We start from the raw sequence: 18,468 nt of genomic DNA on the forward strand, positions 1-18,468 counted from the left end.
TGTTCCTTAAGATTTTATCCAGCTAGTGAGATGACATTTCCTTGAGTGCCAAAAGCTAACAAAGGCAAACAAACCAATGCACAAAACTGCTTCTATGATCTTTGCAAATTGGCTCTGCATTGGCTGGTGCTCTCGTTCAGAGTTTAACCCTCCCATCAAGATGATCCAGGGCAAATGAAGTACAGTATCCCCTCTGTCTTTTCTGAGCCTCTGTCTTGCCCTGAGCTTGTGCTTGCTTGTGGCCTTAGAAATTCCTCTGTTTACAGGAAACAAATGCCCCCTCTACTCCCTATGAAATGGACTTTCTCCCCTTTTCTGATACTCTGTTGTATGATGTAAAGCAGGTGATCATGTATTCCAGGCTACTTTTACTTAATTGTTTCTTACACTGAGGTAGCTGTCTGCAAGATGCTTTTGCCTGCAGGGCAAGTTCTGGGTGACACAGAGATGAGGTTTTGACGCAACCACACATACATTGGCACCGACAGACAGGCATCTTAGTATGCACATAGGGGTTACTCTGCTACCTCTGGAACATGCCAGAGACTTCTAATGGGAGCACAGACTGGCTCCATGCTGCACAGGGGGGTGAATCGCGGAGGGGACAGCAAGTGCACCATGAGCTTCTCCTACCACTTTTTTTTTTTTTAAGATTTATTTTTTATTTATTTCTCCCCTGTTCCCGCCGTTGTCTGCTCTCTGTGTCCATTTGCTGTGTGTTCTTCTGTGTCTGCTTGTATTCTCATTAGGTGGCTCTGGGAAACAATCCTGGGACCTTCCGGAGTAGGAGAGAGGCAATTACTCTCTTGCGCCACCTCAGCTCCCCATTCTGCCATGTCTTCTTATTTTCTCGCCTCTGTGTCTCTTGTTGCATCATCTTGCTGCGCCAGCTCTCGGCAATGGCCAGCACTCCATGGGGCAACTTTCCCACACTGAGTGGCATTTCCATGCAGGATGGCACTCCTATGTGGGGCGGCATTCCCACATGGCCGGCACTCTGCGTGGACCAGCTTGCCCTCACCAGGAGGCCCTGGGCATCAAACCCTCGACCTTCTATATGGTAGATGGAAGCCCAATTGGTTGAGCCACATTCGTTTCCCTCTGCCATCACTTTCTTTAAAATTATTTTTAAATTTATTGAAATACATCACTCCTACATAAACATACATAAACAATAAGTGTATAATAGGTGTGAGCTGGCTGGGGCTCCAACTTCTCCAGACAGCCGGGCGGGCCGCCCTGACTCGGAACTGTGGGCGCGGCCGGGAGGCGGGGACAGAGCGCGGCGGGGCGGCTGCTGCGGGTGCCGGGCCACTGCGGGTGCGGGGCCACTGCGGGTGCCGGGCCACTGCGGGTGCGGGGCCACTGCGGGTGCGGGGCCGCTGCGGGTGCCGGGCCGCTGCGGGTGCGGGGCCGCTGCGGGTGCCGGGCCGCTGCGGGTGCGGGGCCGCTGCGGGTGCCGGGCCGCTGCGGGTGCCGGGCCGCTGCGGGTGCGGGGCCGCTGCGGGTGCCGGGCCGCTGCGGGTGCGGGGCCGCTGCGGGTGCCGGGCCGCTGCGGGTGCCGGGCCGCTGCGGGTGCGGGGCCGCTGCGGGTGCCGGGCCGCTGCGGGTGCCGGGCCGCTGCGGGTGCGGGGCCACTGCGGGTGCGGGGCCGCTGCGGGTGCCGGGCCACTGCGGGTGCCGGGCCACTGCGGGTGCGGGGCCACTGCGGATGCCGGGCCACTGCGGGTGCCGGGCCACTGCGGGTGCGGGGCCACTGCGGGTGCCGGGCCGCCACGGCTCCGCCGCCGAGTGCTCGCCTTACCTGCCCGGCCGCCTGGCCTGCGCCGCCGCGCAGCACTACGGCATCGCAGGCTGTGGAACCCTAGCAGTACTGGATCAAAGTGAATCTGGTCTACAGCTTTCTAGAAGCTTTGACTGGAATGATGGTTTGTTTGATGTGACGTGGAGTGAGAACAATGAACACGTCCTCATCACCTGCAGTGGCGACGGCTCACTGCAGCTCTGGGACACCGCCAAAGCCACCGGGCCGCTGCAGGTCTACAAAGAACACACGCAGGAGGTTTATAGCGTTGATTGGAGCCAAACAAGAGGTGAACAGCTTGTGGCGTCTGGCTCCTGGGATCAAACTGTCAAACTGTGGGATCCAACGGTTGGAAAGTCACTGTGCACTTTTAGAGGACATGAAAGTATCATTTATAGCACAATTTGGTCTCCCCACATCCCTGGCTGCTTTGCTTCAGCCTCAGGTGATCAGACCCTGAGAGTGTGGGACATGAAGGCTGCGGGGGTCCGAATTGTGATTCCAGCACACCAGACAGAGATTTTGAGCTGTGACTGGTGTAAATACAACGAGAACTTGCTGGTGACAAGGGCGGTTGACTGCAGCTGGCGAGGCTGGGACTTGAGGAATGTGCAGCAGCCGGTGTTCCAGCTGCAGGGCTACACGTATGCCATCAGGAGGGTGAAGTTTTCACCATTTCATGCTTCAGTGCTGGCCTCTTGCTCCTATGATTTTACTGTAAGATTCTGGAACTTTTCCCACCCTGATCCTCTTCTTGAAACAGTGGAGCATCACACTGAGTTTACCTGTGGTTTAGACTTAAGTCTCCATAGCCCTACTCAGGTGGCTGACTGTGCTTGGGATGAAACGATCAAGGTTTATGATCCTGCTTGCCTTGTTGTCCCTGCCTGAGAAACACTGCTTTGGTCCAAAGCAAAGAGGATTGGCTGAAGAATGCCTTAACAGGAAATAAATGGATTGTTGATAACATACACATTATGCTTTTCTATGCTATGCAGATTTCAAGTTTGCAAAATTTACCCTGGAATCATTCTTGAGGCAGCTGATAGAGACTTTGTTCCCTTTTTAAACCTGGTACCATAAGCCATTTTTCTTAAAATCCTGTGGAGTAATTGCTGTTATGGCATACCCTGTAATGTCTAGTAAAATGTAATCCTTATATTGTATAATAGTAAAATATAGGAGATCAGTAGATTATACTGATGGTGATATATTGCATTTTTATGTGATTTTTTAAATGTAAAGTATCACTGCTATTGATAAAAATGAACATAAACTGCATCTCTTGACCTTTTATCACTGCATGACATCCCTACAAGAGGACTTTATCTAAAATATTGTATGTCTAAGAATACAATACTATATGCAATGGGACATATGTGTGGTTCAGTAATTGGGTTCCAAGAGGGGTTTATCGTGCATTTATTTGGCAGCTGCTTGAGTGTCTGCCATGTGCTTAATGCACAGAACAAGTAAGACTCTCTCAAGGGCTGGAGCCACACCACAGAGAGTGGGTGCTGTGAGCAACGAGCTTACATTTTTTAATATTTGTTCAAATTTTTTCAGGTATTGTACCCATAACCCTCTATTTTCCTCCTTCCTGCTTCTCAACTATCAAATTTTTAAAAACTGTCACTGAGCAAAAAGTCAAAGGCCCTACTAAGATTTCTAGCAATTGCCCTTGAAATTAGCCCTAATTAATGCTATATCCCCTCCTACTACCTCTTTAAGTGTCCTTGAAAAATCTCTAGGTTTTGAGGGACTATTAAAAAAGTAGCATAGAAGGTAAAATTAGTAAAACCACTTTGCATAACATTTATTATATTTTTAAATAATACTAAAAATGTTATTAAATGAAAAATTGTAACTGATTTTTGACAAGTTTTTGAGAATTTTTCAAAAGTAAAATAAAAGGGTAGTAATCAGAGAAATAAATAAAATGTATGTATGGTGTCTTACATTTAAAAAAAAATAGTTGTGAACTTACAGACCAAACATATATAACATCAAACAAACATAACATCTTACCCTACCACCAATAACTTGCATTATTTTTAAACTTTTTAAACTAATGATTAAAAAGCATTGTTAAAATATTACTACTAAACAAAGTAGTTTTCACCTAACCAATCCTATTGTTATTATCTATATATCATTTATATATGAACATACATAAACAAGTATATAGTAAAAGTTGTGAACTTACAAAGCAAACATGCGTAACATCATACAGGGGTCTCATACATCAACCCTCCACCAACACCTTGCATGGTCATGAGACGTTTGTTACAAACTATGAAAGAACACTGTCAAAATCTTACTACTAATTATCTTACATTTGGTGTGTTTTTCCCCCAACCCACCCTATTATTAAATATTTTTTTATATTTTTAAATATTTTTTTTATCACAGAAGTTGTAAACTTATAAAACAATCATGCCTGTATGCAGAATTCCCAAACAACACATCTCCATCAACACACCACAATGCAGGTGTCATTTGCTACAGATAAAATAATATCATCTGATTGTTACCATGTCCATAGTGTACATTTGGCTCACATTTTTCATACTGCCTCAGTATCAACACAGTATATCTTTTGCACAGATGTAAGAATATTATTACTACTAACCACAGTCCATAGGTCACTCCAGCTGTATTTTTCCCATGCTTCTCCACATTCCCATCACCCTGCAGTAGTGATGTACATTTGCTCTAGCTTACAAAGGACACTCTTGCATCTGTACCATCAACCACAATTCTCACCCACCTCTTGGTTTACTGTGCTATCCAGTTTCTAGATTATTCTCAAGCATTCTATCAATTGGCATTTACATAACTAGACCACCATTTTCAGTCATGTCCCTATTTATAAACTAGCTGTTACTCACTTTGTATTAACCTCCACTCTATAAATTTCCACAATTTTACAGTACAGCTAATTAAAACTTCTATATACATTAAACATCAGTAGTCCACTCAGTCCTTCTCTTATCTTCTTTAAGAATCTACTACCTACCACCAGGTCTTGAAGATATTTTCCAATAATTTCTTCTAGAAGTTTTATGGTTCTTGATTTTAGTTTTAGTTTTTTGATCCATTTTGAGTTAATTTTTGGATAAGGTGTGAGATAGGAATCCTCTTTCCTTCTTTCAGCTACGGATGTCCAATTTTTTCAGCACCATTTGTTGAATGGATTGTTCTGCCTGAGCTGTGTGGGTTTGACAGACTAGTCAAAAATCACTTGACCATACTTGGAAAGGTCTGTTTCTGAACCATAAATTTGATTCCATTGGTCTATTGTGTCTGTCTTTATGCTAGTACCATCTTGTTTTTACCACTATAGATAGGTATTATGATTTAAAGTCTGGAGATGAGGGTTCACTTTTCCTTTTTATAATGTTTTTGACTATTCAGGACTCTTTACCCTTCCAAATTTAATGATCGTGTTTTCAATTTTTTCTTTAATGCTGGTGTTATTTTTATCGGGGTTACATTAAATCTGTATTATCAATTTGAGTAGAATTGACATCTTAATGATATTTAGTCTTCCAATCCATGAGCATGGAATGTTCTTCCAGTTATTTAGGCCTTTTCTGACTTGTTTTAACATTGATTTGCAGTTTTCTGTTTGTTTTTTTTAAGATGTATTTATTTATTTCTCTCCCCTCCCCCACCCACGCCCCCACCCCCGCCCCAGTTGGTTCTCTGTGTCCATTTGCTGCGTGTTCTTTTGTCTGCTTCTGTCGTTGTCAGCAGCCCGGGAATCTGTGTTTCTTTTTGTTGCATCATCTTGTTGAGTCAGTTCTTTGTGTTGGTGGTGCCATTCCTGGGCAAGCTGCACTTTCTTTCCCACTGGGCGGCTCTCCTTACAGGGCGCACTCCTTGTGTGTAGGGCTACGCAGGGGACACCCCTGCATGGCAGGGCACTCCTTGTGCGCATCAGCACTACGCATGGGCCAGCTGCACACGGGTCAAGTAGGCCTGGGGTTTGAACCGCGGACCTCCCATGTGGTAGACGGATGCCCTAACCACTGGGCCAAGACCGTTTTCCTGCAGTTTTCTGAATACAAGTGCTTTCCATCATTGATTAAGTTTATTCCTGACTATTTGAGTTTTATCTGTCATATTTTATTTCCACCACTCTTTTGACACTTTTAGTTACTTTTATTGATATAATCTTCATTTCCAGACCCTCTTTCAGGCCCCTCTCTCCTGTCTTCTTTTCAGGCTCTAGCCACCCTTTAGTATTTCCTGAAATTCTGGTCTCTTGCTTAGAAATTATCCCAGTTTCTATTTATCTGTGAATATTCTAATCTAGCCTTCATTTTTTAAAAATTTCTTTCCCCTTCCTGCTCCCCCACCCTGTTGTCTGCTCTCTGTGTCCATTCGCTGTGTGTTCTTCAGTGACCACTTCTATCCTTGTCAATGGCACGGGGAATCTGTGTTTCTTTTTGGTGCATCATCTTGCTGTGTCAGTTCTCTGTGTGTGCGGTGCCATTCTTAGGCAGGTTGCACTTTCCTTCGCACTGGGTGGCTCTCCTTATGGGGCGCACTCCTTGCGCATGGGGCTCCCCTATGCGGGGGACACCCCTGTGTGGCATGGCACTCCTTGCACACATTAGCACTGCACATGGGCCAGCTCCACATGGGTGAAGGAGGCCCGGGGTTTGAATTGCAGACCTCCCATGTGGTAGGTGGATGTCTTATCCATTGGGCCAAGTCCGCTTCCCAGCCCTCATTTTTGAAATACAGTCGTGTTGGATATAAAATTCTTGGCTGAAAATTTTTCTCTTGTAGTATCTTAAATATATCAGACCACTGTCTTCTTGCCTCCATCGTTTCTGGTGAGAAATGAGCATTTAATCTGATTGGATATCCCTTTTTTTGTTTGTTTGGTTTGTTTTTAAATTTATTTTATTTATTTTATTTTTTGATATCCCTTATATGTTATGCATTGCTTTTCTCTTGCTGCTCTCAGAATTCTCTCTTTATCTTTGGCCTTTGACATTCTGATCAGTATGTGTCTTGGAGTTGATCTATTTGGATTTTTTCAGATGGGAGTACGCTGTGCTTCTTGGACAGAGATAGCTATGTCCTTCAACAGAGTTGGGAAATTTTCTACCATTATTTCTTTAACTATTCCTTCTGCCCCTTTTCCCTTCTCTTCGTCTTCTGGGACACCCATGACATGTGTGTTTGCATGTCTTTTGATGTCATTCAGTTCCCTGAGATTTTGTTCAATTTTTTCCATTCTTTTCCTCATCTGTTCTTTTTTATGTTCACTTTCAGAGACCATTTCTTCAAGGTCACCAATCCTTTCTTCTGCCTCCTCAAATCTGCTATTATATGATTCTAATGTTTTTAAATTTCATCGATTGCACCTTTCACTCCCATAAGATCAGCTGTTTTTCTATGAATGCTTTCAAATTCTTCTTCATGCTTATCCACTGTCTTCTTTTTTTTTAAAACTGGTGATCCCTGGAAGGATTTCTTTTTTCTATTTTTTTCATTTATTTCTCTCCCCCGCCCTCAATGTCTTCTTAATATCCTTAATCTCTATAGCCATCTCATTGAATTTATTTAGGAGATTTGTTTAAATATCTGTAATTAGTTGTCTCAACTCCTTTATATCATTTGGAGGCTTATCTTCTTTAACTGGGTCACAGCTTCCTGTTTCTTGGTGTGGACTGTAATTTTTTTGTTGGTGTCTTCGCATCTGGCTTCCTAGGGTATTTATTCTGGGTACAGTTTTTCTCTTTAGTTTAGGGCTTCCATCCTTTCTTCCTTGCTGGATGTGCAGTAGGAGCCAAGCATGTAGTTGGTGCTATAAGCTGTGGAGGCTCAAGCTGCCCTAATTGTGCCAGGGACCAGTGAAGCTTTTTTCAACTTTCTTCTTTGCCAGGGGTAGGGACAGAGTCACAGCAGTGTGGGATGATCCACGTGTAGGCCTAGACTGTAGTTGCCCAGAGAGACTGATGAAGCTTCACATCCCTTTCTCCCCTGCCTGGGGCAGGAATGGGGCTGCAGGTGTGGGCAGCAATGTACGCAGTGTCGGGTCCAAGATGACCGCAGTTGCCCTGGTAGACTTCTGATTTTTAATCTATGGCAGCCAAAGTTCCCTGCAGTTACCTACATAGGCTGGTTCAGGGTTCCTCAGCCTCCTCCCTGCCAGAGGTGGGGCTGAAGCCTAGGCTAGGGCTGCTGGCTGATGTGCATGAAAGAAACTGGTTCCTGAAACTGGTTCCTGCCAACACTAAGGGTTTCAGTCAGCCCAGCCTCCCCTCAGGCTGGCAGTGGAGTCACAATGGTGGCTACTGGCCTCTTTTTGACTTGGGCTGATTCACACGCCCCTGTTCCAAGGTTTGTCTCTTAGCCAGCCAAGTCTACCAATCAGTAGCCAAAATTGGCAGCCAACTGTCTCCTCCTCCACTGTTTCTGGGAAATGGAGCTTCCAATTCCTGTCACAGAGCAGCTCCTGGGGCCACCAGAGGAGGGTGATCACCAACCTCTGTGGCTTGGCCGGTAATTTCCTGGACAGGCTGGCCCAGGTCCCTGCAGCTTCCACCCTCCTGGAGGTGGCACTGGGGCCTAGACTAGAGCTGCAATCTGACCTGGATGGAAAGAAGCTGGTCTCCACAAGCACTGGGATTCTCAGTCCGTCCCTCTTCCCCTCATGCCAGGCACAGAGTTAAGATGGCAGCTCCTGGCCTCTTTCTTACTTGGACAGGCTCAAGCTCTAGCTGTTCTTAGGATTATACTGTAACCTACTGAGTTTCCGCATCTATAGCTGAAATTGGTGCCCAATGGTCTCTTCTTCCCCCGTTTTGGGAAAGTGGAGCTTTCAATTCCATCCATGGAACAGCTCCCTAAGCGGCTTGTGCCTCCAGTGGAGATGGACATGGGCCTCTGGGGCATGGAGTGCTCTATTTACAAGTCTTCCCTGCACATGGGCATCTCCTCCTTCCACTCCTTCAAGGACATTGTAGGATGCTCTTCTGGTCTCCTGGGGCCCCCAAACAGGTGCTTCAGCTAGCTTAGCGTGCTATGGGTGTTTGCTAACTGCCCTATAGCAGGCGCTGACTCTAGGAGCTCCTTACTCCACCACCATCCTGCTGGTTCTACCACTTTTAAAGCTACATTTTCTTGATTTTGCACTCACCCAGTTACTGCAACCCTTTAACTCTTTTCTGGAGTTTTAAGGAAGATAGCATCGCCTATTTTTGCTAGTTGTTTACAGATTTTGTGGGGGAAGGGAACCCTGGAGCATCTTACATGGGCATCTTAGTTGACTGGCAGCCTCTCATTGTGTTGGGTTTTTTTAAAGATTTTATTATTTTATTAATTTATTTCTCCTCCCTCATTGTTTTGCACTCTCTGTCTGCTATCTGTGTCAATTCATTGTCGTCTGGTTGCATTATCATCTTGTTGCTTCAGCTGGCTGTCTTGCTGTCTATTTTAGGAGGCACAGGGAACCAAAGCTGGGACCTCCCATGTGGTAGGAGGGTACCCAACTGCTTTAGCCGTGTTCTACTTCCCTCACTGTGGTTTTGAGTTCCATTTCCCTGAGACTAATGGTGTTGAGTATCTATTCATGTGCTTATTGAAAAATTGCATATCTCTTGGCAAGATGTCTTTTCTGATTCTTTGCTCATTTTTTAGTTGGGTTATTTGTCTTTTTATCATTGAGCTGTAAGAGTTCTTTATATATTCAAGATATGTGTCTCTTATTGGACATATGATTTGAAAATATTTTCTCCCATTCTTTGGATTATTTTTCACTTTCTTGATGACTGTTCTTCTACAGAAAAAGAACTTTCTCTTCTCAATTATTAGGTAACCCTGAAATATAGTCCTTACAGAAAAGGCACACTCCTTGCGCATGGGGCACCCCTATGCGGGGGACATCCCTGCGTGGCACGGCACTCCTTGCATGCACAGCCCTGCACATGGGCCAACTTACCACATGGGACAGGAGGCCCTGGAGGTCGAACTCTGGACCCTTCATATGATAGACAGATGCTCTATCAGTTGAGTTACATCCACTTCCCCCCATGCTTTCAATTTAACTTTTTTGTAATCTGAAACTTCTCTAAAAATTAAGTTTATTATATAAGAAAAAAAAGAAACTTTATGTACACCAATAATGTCACTAACTGCATCATTCACAGTTGTCAAAATTTGGAAGCAACTCAAGTGTCCATCAACAGAATATGGATAAACAAAATTTGATATATTCATATATTGGAATATTTTTCAGCCATGAAAGGGAATGAAGTTCTGATGCATGCATAACCTGGATGAACCTTGAAGGCATCATGTTGAGTGAAGTAAGTCAGACATGAAAGGACAAATATTGTACGATTCCATTTATATGAAATACCTAGAATAGGCAAATTTATAGAGACAGCACATAGAGGTTTCCAGGGGCTGGAGGTAAGTGGGTGGGATGGGGAATGATTGCTTGATGGGCACAGTTTCCATTTGGGGCAATAAAAAATTTTTGATAATGGATGTGCTCCCTCCCCTACAGTCCTCTGTCCACAAAATCCAGCCTTCTCAGCATCCCCAAACCCTTATCTCTGTCCCTTGGGCTCAGTGAAACCACTGTGGTCTGCTTGGATTGTCCACCCCTGTGCTATAGTCTGGAGAGTATCTCCTAGGCAGATAGTTAGAACAGTTGAAAGGCTCACATAATTTGCTTTCTTTCAGAGATCAAAATCCTGTACTACCTTTGCTCAATATCTAACACAGTTAATTCTTATATTTGTATACTTTTCTAGTTGTTTCTTTCCATGGTGCGAGGGCTAGTCTGATACAAGTTACTCTGTTATAGTCAGAACCACACAGGCAACCTAATTTTCCCTGGGCATAAAATTTTAGATTGAAAAAGAACAAAGTTGTAGGACTCACACTTTCTGACTTTAAAGAAATTACAAAGCTGCAGTGGGAAAAACCAAACCAACCAGCATGGTAGTAGATATATTGCCCAATAGAGTCAAATTAAGAGATCAGAAATAGATCCTCACATCAATGGTCAATTCATTTTTTAAAAAATTTCTCCCTCCCCCCACCAACGCCAGTTGTCTGCTTCTGTGTCCATTTGCTGTGTGTTCTTCTGTATCCGCTTGTATTCTTGTCAGCGGCACCGGGAATCTGTGTTTCTCTTTGTTGTGTCATCTTGCTGTGTTAGCTCTTTGTGTGTGCGGTGCCACTCCTGGGCAGCTCTCCTTATGGGGCACACTCCTTGTGCATGGGGCTCCCCTATGCGTAGGACACCCTTGTGTGGCATGGCACTCCTTGTGCTCATCAGCACTGCACATGAGCCAGTTCACCACACAGGCCAGGAGGCCCTGGGTTTGAACTCTGGACCTCCCAGAAGTCAATTCATTTTTGACAAGGCTGCCAAATTCACCAACTGGGACAGAGCAGTCTCTTCAGCATATGGTACTGGGAGAACTGGATATCACATCCAAAAGAACGAAAGAGGACCCCTATCTCACACCTTATACAAAAATTAACTCAGATGGATCAAAGACCTAAATAGAAGACCCAGAACCATAATACTATTAGAAGAAAATATAGGGAAGCATCTTCAAGATCTTGTGTAGGAGGTGGTTTCTTAGACCTTATATCTAAAGCACAAGCAACAAAAATAAAATTTATAAATAGGATCTCCTCAAAACTGAATAGTTTTGTGCTTCAAAAGACTTTGTCAAGAAAGTAAAAAGGCAGCCTACACAATGGGAGAAAATATTTGGAAACCACCTATCCAGTAAGGGTTTAATATCCAGGATATACAAAGGAATCCTACAATTCAACAACAAAAAAGACAAATGACCCAATTAAAAAATTGGCAAAAGACTTGAACATTGTTCCAAAGAGGAAATACAAGTGAAAAGCACATGAAAAGATGGTTAACATCACTAGCTATTAGGGAAATGCAAATCAAAACTACAATGAAATACCATTTCACAACTACTGGAATGGCCACTATTAAAAAAAAAAAAACACTACAAGTGTTGGAGAGGATGTGGAGAAATAGGAACACTTATTTACTGTTGGTGAAATGTAGAATGGTATATCTGTGAAAGACAGTTTGGTGGTTCCTCAGGAAGCTAGATATAAAAATGCCATATGATCCAGCAATCCTGCTACTAGGTATATACTTAGAAGAACTGAAAGCAGGTACCTGAACAGACATTTGCACACCAATGTTCATAGTGGCATTATTCACAATTGCCAAAATTAGAAACAACTCAAGTGTCCATCAACCGATGAATGGATAAACAAAATGTGGTATAAACGCACAATGGACTATTATTCAGCTGTAAGAAGAAATGAGGTCTTGATGCATAGGACAACATAGATGAACCTTGAGGGCATTATGTTGAGTGAAATGTCAGACACAAAAGGACAAATATTGTATGATCTCACTACTATGAACTAAATATAATGAGAAAACACATGGAGTTAATATCTAGAATATAGGTCACCGGAAGATAGAGAATGGGGAGCTGATGCTTAATTTGTGCAGATTATTTTTTTAGATTTTTTTTTTATCCTCCCCCCTTGTGGCTTTTTGTGTATTGTCTGCTCTCTGTGTCCATTTGCTGTATGTTTTTCTGTGTCTGTATTTATTTTTATTTCCCCTCCCCACTTGCGGCTTGCTTACTGTCTGTTCTCTGTACCCATTCGCTACGCGCTCTTCTGTGTTTTCACTTGTCTCCCTTTTTTGTTGTGTCACCTTGCTGAGTCGGCTCTCCATGGCACCTGTGGGCTGGTGGATCTCCGCAGCATGCAGGTGAGCCTGCCTTCACAGGGAGGCCCTTGGACATGAACCCAGGCCCTCCCATATGGTAGATGGGAGCCCAACTGATTGAGCCATAACTGCTTTCCTGTGCAGATTTTTTAATAAGGTTGATTGTAAACTTTTGGAAATGTTTAGAGGAGATGGTAGCACATTACAGTGAGTATAACCTTAAATCAGTAACAATGCAAGTACTAAATCATATTACAATCAATTGAAAGAAATACAGTTTGTCTTGGGGCAAAGTCCTGTCTGCTATAAACCTCTGAAACTTACAAAACAATTTATCTATCTGTTTCCAATACACAAATGGACAGACAAAAGATAAACATTTTCATTATAATAAGGAGAAATTGGGAGGGAAACATGAGTTACCTGACCTCTATATTTCAGTAAACCTTCAGGGCATCCTCCATTTAATTTCAGCCTGAGAGTCATTCTTAAGAAAATGGTTTCTTCTCCTTGGAGCCATATAGAGACCCACCCTCTCCACTGGCTTGCCTAATGGCCCTTTTCTTGGTTTAACACTCATCAAGCATCTGGGTGTTGACCAAGCTCCAGACCTCACCATCTGAGAGCATTGGGGTGTTGCCACAACTTACCTAATCTTTGGGCTAGAGTCTAACTCCCTGAATTAGTCATGGTTCTCTAGGGAAACAGAATCAACAAGAGATATCTGTCAATAGTACGAGATTCTATAAGAGTCTCTCATGTAGCCAGGGGATGCACAAGTCCAGGTTCTGCAGAAAGGCTGTAACCAGGGGCTGCAATGAAAGTTCAATGAAAGTTCCTGACGAGTTCTGGGAGATGTTGGCTGTCCAAAGATGAGCTGGGAAATTCTCTCTCAATGCTGGAATCACTTCCCCTTTTAAGGCATTCAACTGATTGAGTTAAGCATTACTCATTGCTGATGGCAATCTCCCTGATTGATGTAATTATAACCAGCTATCTATGTTTTACCATTGCAGCAAAGTCAATGGTGACGAAAGTCCATAAATGCCCTTGTATTACAGTTAGCCCAGTGCTTGCTTGACCAAACAACTGGGCACAATTACCTGGCTGAGTTAACACAATAGCCTAACCATCACACGCCCTGGTGTGATGTGAAGACAATATTCCTCCTAACCTTTGGCATATAGGCTCAACCCTCTCAGAGCAACAAGTTGACCACCGGGCCTTCCCTAATCCATGGGAGATAGTTCCACCCCTCTCAGACCTGTGGGGTGCTGACCTTAACTGCCCTAATCCTTGGGGGATGTGCTTCACCCTCTCTGTACCCTGGGGTGGCAAAACTTTCCCAGAACATTGGGTAGAAACATCCACTCTCTTACCTGCTGGGGCAAACTCACCCTCTCTCTACACATGGGTGGGGTTCTTCTTTTGGCCCAAGGTGATGTCTTTTTTTTTTTTTTTTTTTAATTTATTTCTCTCTCCTTCCCCCCTGTTGTCTGCTCTGTGTCCATTCGCTGTATGTTCTTCTGCATCCGCTTGCATTACTTGGTAGCACTGGGAAGCTGCGTCTCTTTTTGTTGTTGTTGCGTCATCTTTCTGCGTCAGCTCTCCGTGTATGCAGTGCCAATCTTGGGTAGGCTGTGCTTTTTTCACATGGGGTGGCTCTCCTTGCAGGACACACACCTTGCACGTGGGGCACCTCTATGTGGGGGTGCCCTTGCATTGCATTGCACTACTTGTGCGCGGCAGAACTGCACATGGGCCAGCTTACCACACGGGTCAGGAGGCCCTGGGGATCAAACTCTGAACCCTCCATATGGTAGGCGGACTCTGTATCAGTTGAGCCATGTCTGCTTACCCCAAGGTAATGTCTAAATTCCAGATCTCAGCTTCCATGGTTCGCCTCTTAAAGCTGTTTCTCCTTCAATCTCTCCTTTCCATGTCCCTTTTAGTTCAAGCTGACAGTGGTTTTGTTTATACAGTTCTCTCAAAAACCTTGTTGGTTTAGCATGCAAGAAGCAGGGGTCTCTAAGCCATCAGGCAGTAAGACTTTCCACAAGTCTTCCTGACATAACTGCATCTTCAATCCTGATTTACTAGTTCCAAGTTTAGTTAAGTCCTCCAATGAGGCACTTTCATCTGGGAGCTTGATTTCCAGAGGCTTGGAATTTCCAGAATTAGTTTCTGTTTTCTTTGTGCCTGACAGTTCACTCTTCAGTATATCTCTTTTGTCTAGCATTTTGCTATAAGCTGCAAGCAGAAGTCAAGCCACATTCTCCAGGTTTACTTTGGAAATTTCTTCAGCTAAATGCCCAGGCTCATCATTTTCAAATTCTGCCTCCCATTAAACACTGGGAGTTAATCTTGGTAAATTCTCTGCAACTTTAAAACACGAATCACCTGTCCTCCAGTTTCCAATAATAGTTTCATTATTTACTTGTAAGGCATCATAAAAAGTCTCTTTATCATCCATATTGCTATCAACGATCTCTTCAAAGTGTTCTAGGCCTTTTCTATCAAGCATCTCACAATTGCTCAAAAAATATCCCTTACCCATTTATAAAACCCTTCCAGCATTTTGGTAATTGCAAAGCACTTCCCTACTCCTCGGTACCAAATTCTGTATTAGTCAGCCAAAGGGGAACTGATGCAAAATACCAAAAGTTGCTTGGTTTTTATAAAGGGTATTTATTTGGGGTAGGAGCTTACAGATACCAGGTCATAAGCATAAATTATTTCCCTCACCAAAGTCTATTTTCATGTGTTGGAGAAAGATAGCTGCCTACGTCTGCGAGTATTCAGGCTTCCTGGGTTCCTCTCTTCCAGGGTCTTGCTTCTCTCTAGGTTCAGGGTTCCTCTCTTCCCAGGGTTTGCTTCTGTTTCCTCTGTGAGCTTACTTCCCAGGGTTCCAGCTTAAGGCTTCAGCATTAAACTCCAAAATCAAAACTTCAACACCAAAAACTCTCAACTCTGTCCTGCCTTTTTTTTTTAAAGATTTATTATTATTTATTTTTCTACCCCCCCTCCCCCCATTGTCTGCTGTCTACGTCCATTTGCTGTGTGTTCTTCTGTGTCCTCTTGCATTCTTGGAGGCACCGGGAATCTGTGTCTCTTTTTGTTGCATCATTTTGCTGCGTTAGCTCTCCGTGTGTGCAGTGCCACTCTTGGGCAGGCTGTGCTTTTTTTCGTGCGGGGTGGCTCAATGCAGGGCACACTACTTGTGCATGGGGCTCCCCTACGTGGGGGACACCCCTGCATGGCAGGGTACACCTGTGCATGGCAATGCTGTACCCGTGGGCCAGTTTACCACACGGGCCAGGAGGCCCTGGGTTTGAACCCTGGACCTCCCATGTGGTTAGGTGGATGCTCTATCAGTTCAGCCATGTCTGCTTCCCAGTAAAATTCAAACTCCTTTGCCATGCCTTTTATCTGTGAGTCCCCACCCTAAGTTGGTGGGGACTCAATGCCCTAATGACATGGCCCAGTCAAATCCTAATCATAACTTAAATATGCCCAGGTACAGACTAGATTACAAACATAATCCAATATCTATTTTTGGAATCCATAACCATATCAAACTGCTACAGTAATATATTAATATTCTTCCATCAATTACCAAACAAAACAAAACACAACATTTTGCTAAGTGAAAGAAACCAGGTACAAAGTACTATTTATTATTTGACTCCATTTATACAAAATGTAAATATAAATAAATTTATAGAGATGAAATTAGATCAGTAGGTAGCTATAGCTGGGGAAGGATAGAGGGAGTGAGAGGCGACTACTAAGGGATAGGATTTTTCTTTATGAAATAATGAAAATGTTCTAATATTAATTGTGATGAATGGAGAACTCTGTGATTATTCCAAAAGTCATTGATTGTATACTTTGGAAGGATTTGTATGGTAAGTGACCATATCTCAATAAAATTGCTTTTAAAAAATTCTAGTTTGACTTTTTTTTCTCTTTTTTACTTCAAAGATGTTATTCCTAGCTTTTGGCTTACATTGGCATCTTTGTTTACCTATATAAAATGTTTCTTTGTCAGAAATTAAAGGAAAAATAAGATATACTTTACTAGCATGTTGGGGAAAAAAAGGAAAATGGGCACTCATATACTTCTAGTGGATATGTAAATTGTAAAGATTTTCTTGGAGGGGAAATTTGTTAAAAATATTAAAAGCTGTATTAGTCAGGGAAGTGGATGTGGCTCAGGGAACTGGGCTCCTGCCTACCACATGGGAGGTCGCTGGTTCGGATCCTGGTGCCTTCTAAAGAAGACAGCGAGCTGAAGTGATGGGCAGTTGTGGCAAGCTGGTGCAACAAGATGATGCAACAAGAGATGCAGGTAGAAAAAACACTCTGAGAGACACAACAAAGCAGGGAGTGGAGGTGGCTCAGGGGATTGGGCACCTCCCTCCCACATCGGAGGTCCTGGGTTTGGCTTCCGGTGCCTCCTAAAGAAACAAGGAAGACGAACAGATACAGCAAGTACAAAACAATAAGGGGGTAGGAAGAAATTAATTAATATTTTAAAAAAAGATCTTAAAAAAACAAACCTGTATTAGTCAGCCAAAGGGGTGCTGATGCACAGTATCAGAAATCTCTTGGCTTTTATAAAGGGTATTTATTTGGGGTAAAAGCTTACAGTTACAAAGACCTAAAAAGTCCAACTCGAGGTACTATAAAAGGTACCAGAGATGGTTGCTGTTTTCTGTGAGGGCTCAGCCTTCTCTCTCAGCTACAGGCTGGCGTAAGACTTGTTTCTTCCTGGGCCTTCTCAGCTCTCTGGTCTCTTGACAAGGTTAGCTGTAAATTATCAGGCGAATGACTCATCTCTCTTCCCAGGGCCACAGGATCAAAGCTGACAAAGTTCTTTCCTCTGGAGCTCTTTCTCTTTCCACATCCTCTGCTGTGAATGTCTGTTTATATCAGCCCACCAAAGGGGCGGAGACTCAACCCTGAGTCACCCCCTACTGACTGTGGTCAAATCAAAGGTCCTAAATTGATTTTATTAAATAAACTTAAAACCTTTGAATTTAACACAAACAAAGGGTATCACACCCAAGAAACAGACCAGTTTACAAACATAATCTTTCTTTTTGGGGATTCACGAAAAATAATCTCGAACTGCCACAAAAGCCTAAAATGATGCATGCATTTTCTTTGACACAGCAATTACATTTTTAAAAAGAATTTGTCCTAAGAGAACTATGAGTGTATGATCTTACTGATTTGGGAAAATTAGAATAATTGAGTTAGAACTAGAATCTAGGATACCAGGGGACAAGATGGAAGCGGGAATAGGAAGTTAAGGCTTAAAATTTACACGGTTCCTTTTGGAATGTTGGAAATGTTTTGATAATGGATGGTGGTGATAGTATTAATAGCACAACATTGTGAATGCAATTAACAGCATTGAAATATATATCTGAATATGATTAAAAAGGGAAATGTTAGATTGTGTGATCACGGAATAAAATATGCTTGGAACTACACTACACGAGCAATAACTCTAAGTTAAAGTATGGACTTTAATTATAGTATAATTGTTCTGTAAACCCACAACCTCTCTAATAAAGAAAAAGAAAAAGAATTTGTTCTAAGGAAAAAACAAGGAGGTATGTAAAGAGTATTTTTACTAAAAAAAAAAATTGTAATGTCTACGAACAGGCCATATGATATACAATGGACTGCCTTTTAGCCATTAAAACAAAACTGCTATATAGAGAAATATTTAATTATATGGAAACACTAAAAGGAAATACTCTAAAATGTTACCAGTGGCTATGTTTGGGTAATAGAATTGCAGGTGATTTTTCTTATTTTTTTAATGCATTTAAAAATTTTATTGAAGTATATCGCTCATACATAAACATACATAAGTATATAGTAATAA

The 18,468-nt window shown here is 43.0% G+C and overlaps 1 pseudogene; it reads left to right on the forward strand.

The window, feature by feature from the left end:
- The first annotated feature begins 1,711 nt into the window (after window positions 1-1,711).
- On the forward strand, window positions 1,712-3,046 carry LOC101421738 (peroxisomal targeting signal 2 receptor pseudogene; annotated as a pseudogene).
- The last annotated feature ends 15,422 nt before the right edge of the window (window positions 3,047-18,468 follow it).

The sequence above is a fragment of the Dasypus novemcinctus genome, chromosome 12, assembly GCF_030445035.2.
Source record: "Dasypus novemcinctus isolate mDasNov1 chromosome 12, mDasNov1.1.hap2, whole genome shotgun sequence".
In the NCBI taxonomy this organism is placed as follows: domain Eukaryota; kingdom Metazoa; phylum Chordata; class Mammalia; order Cingulata; family Dasypodidae; genus Dasypus; species Dasypus novemcinctus.